Here is a 9,026-nt window from a genome sequence, read left to right as displayed (position 1 = left end):
TTATCAACTGCTTTTTACCTTTTCAAAAATCAAAATTCAACAAAATACGAAATCTGGACTTTTTCATGACAACTAAATTTATTTAACCTTTCTATACCTTTTTTGTCTAATTCACATGTGAATAGAATCACAAATCTAGATCTGAAAAGGTGTTAGACTTTCGACTATACTTTCCTTTTTTAGATTAAAGAAAAAAGTCAAATTCAGGGAAGTTAAGTAAATTGTGCTAGTTTGCATTGGCAAGGTAAATGGTTGATCTGGGATGTCTCAAGTCCTGAGACTTCAAATTCATCTTTATTTCCACTTGCTAATAGATTTATAAAACAGGCAAATTTCTATCCCAAACTTGATATTCTTGTCTAATACATGTTTATTTTTTAATTTAAATAGTTCTTTTATTTCAAAAATTCCATTAACTTATTTTAACCAATTAAAAAGAATGTATAAGACAGAAATAAATATGTTTGACACATTAATAAATTTCCACCTGTCTAATATTATTGGTGATTATATATGTGTGTTATATACATATATAGAGAGCTTAAAGCATACTGGCAATAATATCATAATTATGTATGTACAGTATTTTAAGAATATGGGTCTAGAGTAATATAATCCTAACCAGACCTTTTTAATATATTAAATATAAAGACTAGATAAAAGCAAATCAAAAGCAGCATTGAATATATTTCCTATGCCAATAAATTACAATTTTATTTATGTAAAACATTTCACACGTGCATCCTTTTTGCTTTACAGCTACTGTTCTATTTTAGAAAAAAGTTTTTGCTAATACATAATCCAGTCCAAATTGCTAAATCTCCAAAGATTATGGCAGCTGATGCTGATTTCTTACTCTTCTTCAGCAGCATAGGCCACTTCAGCTACCTCCACTTCAGTTACTGAATTTTCAGGTTCACAATCACTCCTGTCAACCTTGGGAATTTTATCAGATCTGTTTTTTTCACCCAAGGTGTCTTGATCTGCTTCAATTGCAGAAGAGTCTGTCTTTCTGATACATTCACCTTCTCCTGAAATTCTAAGAGTTTCTTCATGTTCTAAAGACAATAACCTAATTCTGTTCTCTATAGAGTCTATATAAAGTTGTTTCTCATTTAACAATTTCTTCAGTTATTCTACTTCTTTTTGTCGTCCAAGTAGTTCTTTTTGTAATAGATAGTTTGTTTCTTCTAGAGTTTCACAGAAAGCCCTGCTTTCTTCTAGGCTATCAAATGGACCTGGTGGATCAGCAAGACAAAGAAATTCTCTTACTGCAAGGCAGTTAGCAATATCTTTGTGAACTACTAAATTCTGTAGGAATGCCTGAAGTCCCAACTGTCTGTCTTCTAAGAAATCAACATTGTAATTATCTTTGAACCAGCGTTTTGGAGGAAGAGCCAGTCGAAAGCCTGGAAACATTTCTTTTCATTTGTCATTCAGCCTAGAGAAATCTGTATACCTTCTGAAAACTACCCAGCTTTCTTCTGGGCTTCTTCTTATTAGTACTTTATATACAGTAAATTTAGCCCTTTCTTCCATCACTTCATAACCCAGTATAGTAGGTGTAGAGGGTCTTTCTTCCCAGTTCACAGATTCTGTACTTTGTTCTTCATTTTCTACTGGCCTAGCAGAATATTCAGCGGAAGATTCTATACCTGTAAATTTAGTCCTAATAAGGGGACTGCTACAGTTAGATGAGTTGCTGTCCATTTGATCTGGCATTGTTGTCTTTTTGTAACTTACCCACATTGGAGTCTTCTGGTTGGCCTTTGGAAGAGTTTGAACTTGTTGTAATACTTCCAAAAGAGGAACTTCTTTGGCTTCTGTTTGTGGTAAAATTCGAAGAAGAATTTCCTACAGGAATAGCTACAGGGACATAAGGAGTTGCCATCCTCTTTAGGAATACTGCAGCAAATCTATCAACCCGCACCCAATTAAAGAGAAAGTAATATAAATGCCATTGTTTTCTTCTCAAGCATTCAAAGTCTGGCGAAGTCCGTCCCGCCGGCCGCAAACGCAAGGCCCAGCCCCCGCGGAGCCGCGGCAGGAGGTCGGGCCATCCCTCGCCGCCACCCCCCGTAGACACGGGGCTCGTCCCGGGCCGAGGCCGGGCGGCGGAGCTCCGCGCCGAGGCGCGCCCGGCCGGGCACGGGCGGGCTTCTGGGCGGCGGAGCTCCGCGCCGAGGCGCGCCCGGCCGGGCCCCACGGGGGGATGGGCCCCGCGCTCCCCGCCTGTCCCGCTCCGTACCTCGAGGGGCCGCGCCGCTCCTTCCTCACGACCGTTACGGCCGCGCTCGGGGGCGCTGCCCGTGACCTCCCCCCCGCGCCCGCGCCTCGCCGCCCTCAGGCTCCGGGCCTCTCGGGCCGCGGCAGCCCCTGGGCCGGCTGGGCGGGACACCGGAGGGAGCCCTGGCGCTCCTAATACATGTTGATGAAATACATTTACAATACTGACTGTCCTCTTTAAATGAAATATTGTGATTTGGAGGAATGCCATATGGGTGCATCTTAAACATGTTGGAGAGATCCTCTATGTATACAAACACAAGGTTTTTTTTAGGAATATAAAGAAATATTATGGTTGGATTTTTGAGTTGTACAAAGAAGAACATAAATAGAATGAGTGCCAACAAAGTATTAACAGGCAATTTTTTGTTTCTGGACCATACATCAAAAATTATTCCTCAGGCACTAAGATAGACAAAGTCAGTTTAACACTGATTTGTTGTATCATCTATTTATTATATATAACAGGAAAATTGTAGTTTCTCATTTTAATTTATCACTAAGTTCTTCAAACATGTAAGTTATAATTCTTTTTTCATTATCTGTAAATGAATCACTGTTTTTCATTAAATATTATTTCTATCATATTAATAGTTACTTCTATTGAATGAGTCTTCTATATTTTGGAATTCACTAAGAAACCTTTTGTCACAGAATAATAGGATTTCACAATTGGCTTGTCCAGCTTACACATGAAATGAATATCCAACATGCCGAATCCAACAAATGGTTACCCAAACTTGGTTTAAAGATTTCTGAGGATCAGGATGTTCACCTGAAAATTATTAGGACATTTTTCTTTGATTTTCCCCTTTGACATTAATTCTAATTGAATCTTCAAAACTTTTATTTATCATTCCTGAATTCTGGAGTCAAACTGAAAAAAAAAATCTTATTCCTCCTTAACTAGACAGGTCTTCAAATAATTAGATAGCTATCATCTTTCCCATTAGTCTTTACTTTTCTAAGTTCCAATATACCCAGTTATTTTGAACATTCCTCATAAATTGTGGACTCACAATTATCTGTTTCCTCTGTGTTCTGAATATTTGTTTATTTTTATTTTTATCCACAATACCAAGAACAGTGCCTAGCATATAGTAAGTCTGTAATAAATATCTATTGAATTTATACATCTAATAGTTATATTTGTTTGGGGGATTAATCAAAGTTTTATCTTTAGTTAACAAAGACATATCACTTGGAATGTCAGCATAAAGTTTTTATATCTTAGTAACACATCATTTTTTTGTTTTTAAATTTATTCTAAACTCAAATATAAAATGAGAAAAGTAAAACAAGCAAACACTGCCATGTACCCAGCAGAAAACCTACATAATAAATATGGTGTATTCTACTCAAAACTATCCATTCTTTCTTTGCTCTTTGCTTTCCAGTAAGTATCCTTTTGCTGTATATTTTTACTTTAGTGTCTTCTTTCTCTCTCTCTCTCTCTCTCTCTCTCTCTCTCTCTCTCTCTCTCTCTCCATATACATACATATATGAACCTGCAGGCAAGATGCAAGTACACTATATCTATAATCATCCACATATATACACATATACATCATACACATATATTTAAGACCATAGTATGCTTATTTCCACTTATCCTGTTTCTCTGAAAGTTGTTAGCAACTTTTTAGTCAAAATCTTTCCATCTAAATGCTCAAGTTCATCATTTCCTGCACAACAGCAATATTACAACAGTATATTGCAACTTATTTTAAAGAGTCTAAAACAATATCGATTAATATGGTTGACAAGCAGTGTAATTTCCCTACTTTCCTCTTGACTCATTCTATTTTAGATTTAACTTTTATTGAGATCATGATTACTATTACAGTTTTTTTACATAATCAATTCTACTCTTCATATTTATTTTGTTTGTGTATCTCTCATTTTTATAGCATTTCCTAGAAGCCATATATTGCTGAATTTAAATTGTTAATCTGCTATTTCCATTTTATGTGTTAATTCATCCAATTTACATTTTAAGCTAATTTACTTGTTTATTTTCCTCTTTCCTATTTTTCTTTCACACTACCTTTCTTCACTCTTCTGATTTACTTCTACTACCTTACCCTCTCTATTCCTTAAAACCTACAAGCCAAAAGATCCTTCCTTTATCCTCTGTCCCTACCCTGTCCCTTAGTTATCTTGTTCCTAGTTGAATTTAGAATTCCAAATGTATATGTTGTTCCCTCTTTAATCCATTTCTGCTAATCTGCATATTTTTATACCTCATCCTTATCCTCTTCACCCCTTCTTATGTCTTTATATATGACTATTATACCCTTCTAAATGTATTTGTTGTGGTCTTTTGTAAGTAGGGTTCCATTTTAAAATCCTATCTTTATCCTCTTCCCTGACTCTCTTATTTTTGTCTGAATTTGGAAAACATTTATACCCTTCTAGATATATATGCATTGTTCCTTCTTTAACTCATTCCTAATGAGAAAAGAATTCCAGGAATATCAGTCCTCCTCCCCCATATATGTCATCTATAGCAGTTCTCATATCTCATTAAATGAAATAATTATTTGCACCATTTCTTAAATCATTTTGCTTTTTCAAACCATATCATACTCAACTCTATCTGAATTTTTATTTCAAACTACTGACAAACTTAAATATCCTTTTTACATTTTCACAATAAAAAAGTAAACAATATATCCTTTTTTGAGTTTTCTATGTATTCTTTGATGTTACTATATATTTCTCTTGGATCTAATATGTCAAATTGTTGATTGAAATCATGACTTTTTGCAGTAAAATTCTGAAAGTCATTGAATGTAAGTTCATTGAAGTTTCATTAATTTTATCCTTAATTTTGTTGGGCATCATATTTTTGGCCATAGCATCAGTTCCTTTACCTTTTGAAATAAAATGTTCCAAGATGTGTGGGTTTTTAGGCAACCATTGTTAGGTCTTGTGCAATTTTAATCTTGTCTCCATCAAGATATTTTCTCGTTAATCTGTGGGTTTTAGTATTTGGTTATGATATTACTAAAGGTTTTCATTCTATTATCTCTTTCAGGTGGCGATCACTGGATTTTTTTTTTTTTTTTGCCATTTCTACTTTTCCCTCTTATTGTAAAATTTCAGGACAATTTGTGAAGGGGGTTGTTGCAAGGAAATGGGTTAAGTGACTTGCCCAAAGTCACACAGCGAGGCAATTATTAAGTGACTGAGGATAGTTTTGAACTCAGGGCCAGTGCTTTGACTACAGGGCCAGTACTCTATCCACTGTGCTACCTTATTGGATCAAGATTTCTTTTGAATATAGTTTTTAGGTAGTCTGATTAGCCTTACATTTTTCTCTTCTTGATATATTTTACAGATCAGTTCTTTTTCATATGATTCCCTTTATTTTTTTCATTCTTTATGTTTTGTTTTATTTTGTTTTTTATAAATGATGTTGGCTTTCCCTTCTCTAATTCTCATTTTCAAAGATTCATTTTCTTCATTAAAATTCCGGATCTCCTTTTCCAGTTGATTGATTTTTTTTTAGCTTCTTGATTTTCTTGGATTGTTCTTTTTTGTTTGATTTCTTATTTTTTCTTTAATCTCTCTTATTTGATTTTAAAAGTATTTTTTGAGTTCTTCTATGAACTATTTTTTGGCAGGTAACCATTTGATGTACCTCTTGGAGGTAGGTTAGGTTGTCTTTTTGCTCTCTTCCTCTGAAGATAATCTAAATCTTCTCTATTTCCATAATAACTATCTATTGTTATATTCTTTCTCCTTTATCTTCTAAATTATTTTTTGTAATTTTTAGTAATGTGTTAATATATTCACCTCTAGTTCTTGTATCTCTGTCTTCAGGTCTTTGTTACTATTATTTTGGAGTTTTGTCCTGGTCCCAAATTCTACATTAATTTTTTTTCATTCAAGTCACAATTAGGACCTTTTGCCTAAATATGCTGGAAATGCTTATGCTCCCTGAGAACTCTTCAGTGGCTGAAAACTTCACTTATCTCTTCTGGTCAGTAACCAATATCAAGAACACAGCTATCCTGTAAATGCCTATAGCCAGCAGAAACCTCATGCCACTCACTGGGCATGTGCTGGTTCCTTCTTACTCAGGACTGCATCTCAGTAGCATAGATGGACCTGGTGTCTCTTATTAACAGTTTCCCTCAATGTTTCTGCACTCAGACATCCCATTCTGGGAGGTAAAATTTCCTATGATTGAGGCTGAGGCTACCTCTCAACCCATGTGCTTCTTGCTGTTTAAGCAAAACTATCTTTTCAGGTGTTTAGACATCATTTATGACAAACTCTATCCTAGGATCTTTCCTAGACTCTTCTCTAGAAGTCCTAGGAACTGTCCCAACTCTTATTTATTTTTTCCACTCTATGATTTCCCTCTCTTCTTTGTAGAGCAAATCTTGTGAATTTGGAATTTTCTGACCTACTCCAACATTTTTCCAGGAGTGTCAGATATTATATCTTAGTGAAACAGTTTTGTGTTCACAAAAACTTATGACTCAAGTCATGTCTCATTTGAGATTACTGTGCAGATTTGAAGCCAGGAGAATTTCATTCATTTTAGAATTTTGTAATGCAATCATCATCTCACTCTGTCAGGATCCCGTTACTTTCACCTGTTTATTCTCCAAAAACTAAATCAAAAACTCTAACACATGTTATATATTGAATGAACAAATGTTATTTCTAATCTCAAGGAAGAAAATGTGACACCATATAAATATATATATATATATATATATACGATCCAAGTATTAAGTTACAAAGTGACTGAAAGTTGTCAACCATGACAAAATCTCCGCAGAAATTCCCAAAATTACAAATATCCACATTAATTTGTTTTGCCATTCATGCTTCATATGATTCCACACTTGGGAGGATCATATTTACCTTATGAATTGGACTTTTTAGTAGCAATAAAATCTATTTTATAAATGGCATAGAAGTAACCCATGATTTAACCATAACACTGCAATTTTCTTTCAAGAGAATTGGCAACATCATAGTGAACAGAGAATTGTGAAGACAGAATCGTCCCTCATTTGAAATCCAATTCAATTTAAAAGATATATATATATATATATATATACCTACTATGTGTAATAATAGAATATCTGTTTATACCTTTTGTTATTACAAAAAAAAAAACTTAAAATGTATTGTGGTATTTGAGCCCCCTTCAAAAATAATGTGAAGTAGGTAATACTAGTGTTTCTCATAAAGTTTACAGATTAGGCTACTTGGGTTGTGAGAGTTTTATTAACTTGTCTAATATTAAATAATTTCTTTCTCTAATCCTAATGTCACTTATTTTACTATCTGTTGTCTTTGTGTGAGCATGAGGGTTCATGGTCTGAAAAATATTGAGGAATATATAGGACAAGAAGTATATTAATTCCTAATTAATGGATATATGAGGAAGTTAGGGTATAAACAAAAAAAAATTGAAGCAACATCCAAAATATAACTAAACTGTGTACTTAATTATCTCATCAACACCACCATTAAACATATATTCCAAGAATATCTGGTATATAAGGAAAGAACTCATATTATAAGAATATTTATAGTAGCATTTTTAACAGCAACAAATAACTAGAAACAAAATCTATTGTTCACTCAGGCTGAATTGTTTGTGACCTTATTGGTCATACCATCCATGATTTTTTCTTGGCAAAAGATGTTGAAGTGATTTGGCATTTCTTTCTTCAGTGAATTAAGGCAAACATGACTTGCCCAGGGTCAGTCACAGAACAGGTAAATTTCTAAAACTGAATTTCAGGTGTGGTCTTCCTGATTCCAGATCTAGGACTCTATTCACTTAATCATCTAGCTTGGTGTACATCAATTGTAAAATAATTTAAAAACAGATATTTTTGCATCATAAGAAATAAAAAGTATGGAGAGAAGCATAGGAAGAATTGATAGTGAAATAAGGAGAATTTTTATAACAATATAAATGAAAATAATTATAAATCTGAAATCTGAAAAAGATTGAGAACAAAATTACTTCAAACATTAATGAAGAAAAATATCCTTTTTAAAAAATAATAATAATAATGAGCTAGGAATGGAGAACAAGATATTTATTTTCAGGAATGACCGATGATTTGGTTTGTTTTCTTGACTATATTCATTGGAAGGAGAGACATCTACCTGGTGAAGCAGAATTTGAGGAATTAAAAAATAAATATGCAAAAATAATTTGTACATGCCTTTGTTAAACACACACACACATATATTACACAGAATTAAAATCGTTTGAATACATGGTTATATTTGCATATCTGTATATATACATATATGTGCATGTTATATTATGTGTAATGCATGTGTGCATACATACATACACACACACACTCATAAATCAGCTAGGTGACATAGTGTATATGGAATCAGTAAGTCTCAATTTTATGAGTTCAAATCCAACCTCAAGTTGTAAGTGACTTTTATTCTATTTACCTCAGTTTCCTAATATTTAAAATGATCTAGCGAAGGAAATGTCAAATGATTCCAGGATCTTTACCAAGTAAACCCAGAATGGAATCTTGAAGAGTCATAAATGATAAGAATCACTGAATAACAGATACATGTATACATTTAATTAATTTTTACTTTTACTTTGTTGAAATCATTCTTCTTTTTTTTTTCAGTTAAAGCAATTGATTCTAATTTGCTCCCATATTTTAAATCTGTTCCAAGTGTGTTTCTTTTTTTTTAAGGTTTTTGCAAGGCAAATGGGGTTA

At 33.5% G+C, this 9,026-nt stretch overlaps 1 pseudogene; it reads right to left on the bottom strand.

Moving 5' to 3' along the window:
* Positions 1 to 703: 703 nt before the first annotated feature.
* Positions 704 to 2,142, bottom strand: LOC141498349 (sorting nexin-16 pseudogene; annotated as a pseudogene).
* Between the last annotated feature and the right edge of the window lie 6,884 nt (positions 2,143 to 9,026).

This window comes from Macrotis lagotis, chromosome X (genome assembly GCF_037893015.1).
Source record: "Macrotis lagotis isolate mMagLag1 chromosome X, bilby.v1.9.chrom.fasta, whole genome shotgun sequence".
NCBI lineage: Eukaryota > Metazoa > Chordata > Mammalia > Peramelemorphia > Peramelidae > Macrotis > Macrotis lagotis.
This window is presented reverse-complemented; position numbering and strand designations above follow the sequence as displayed.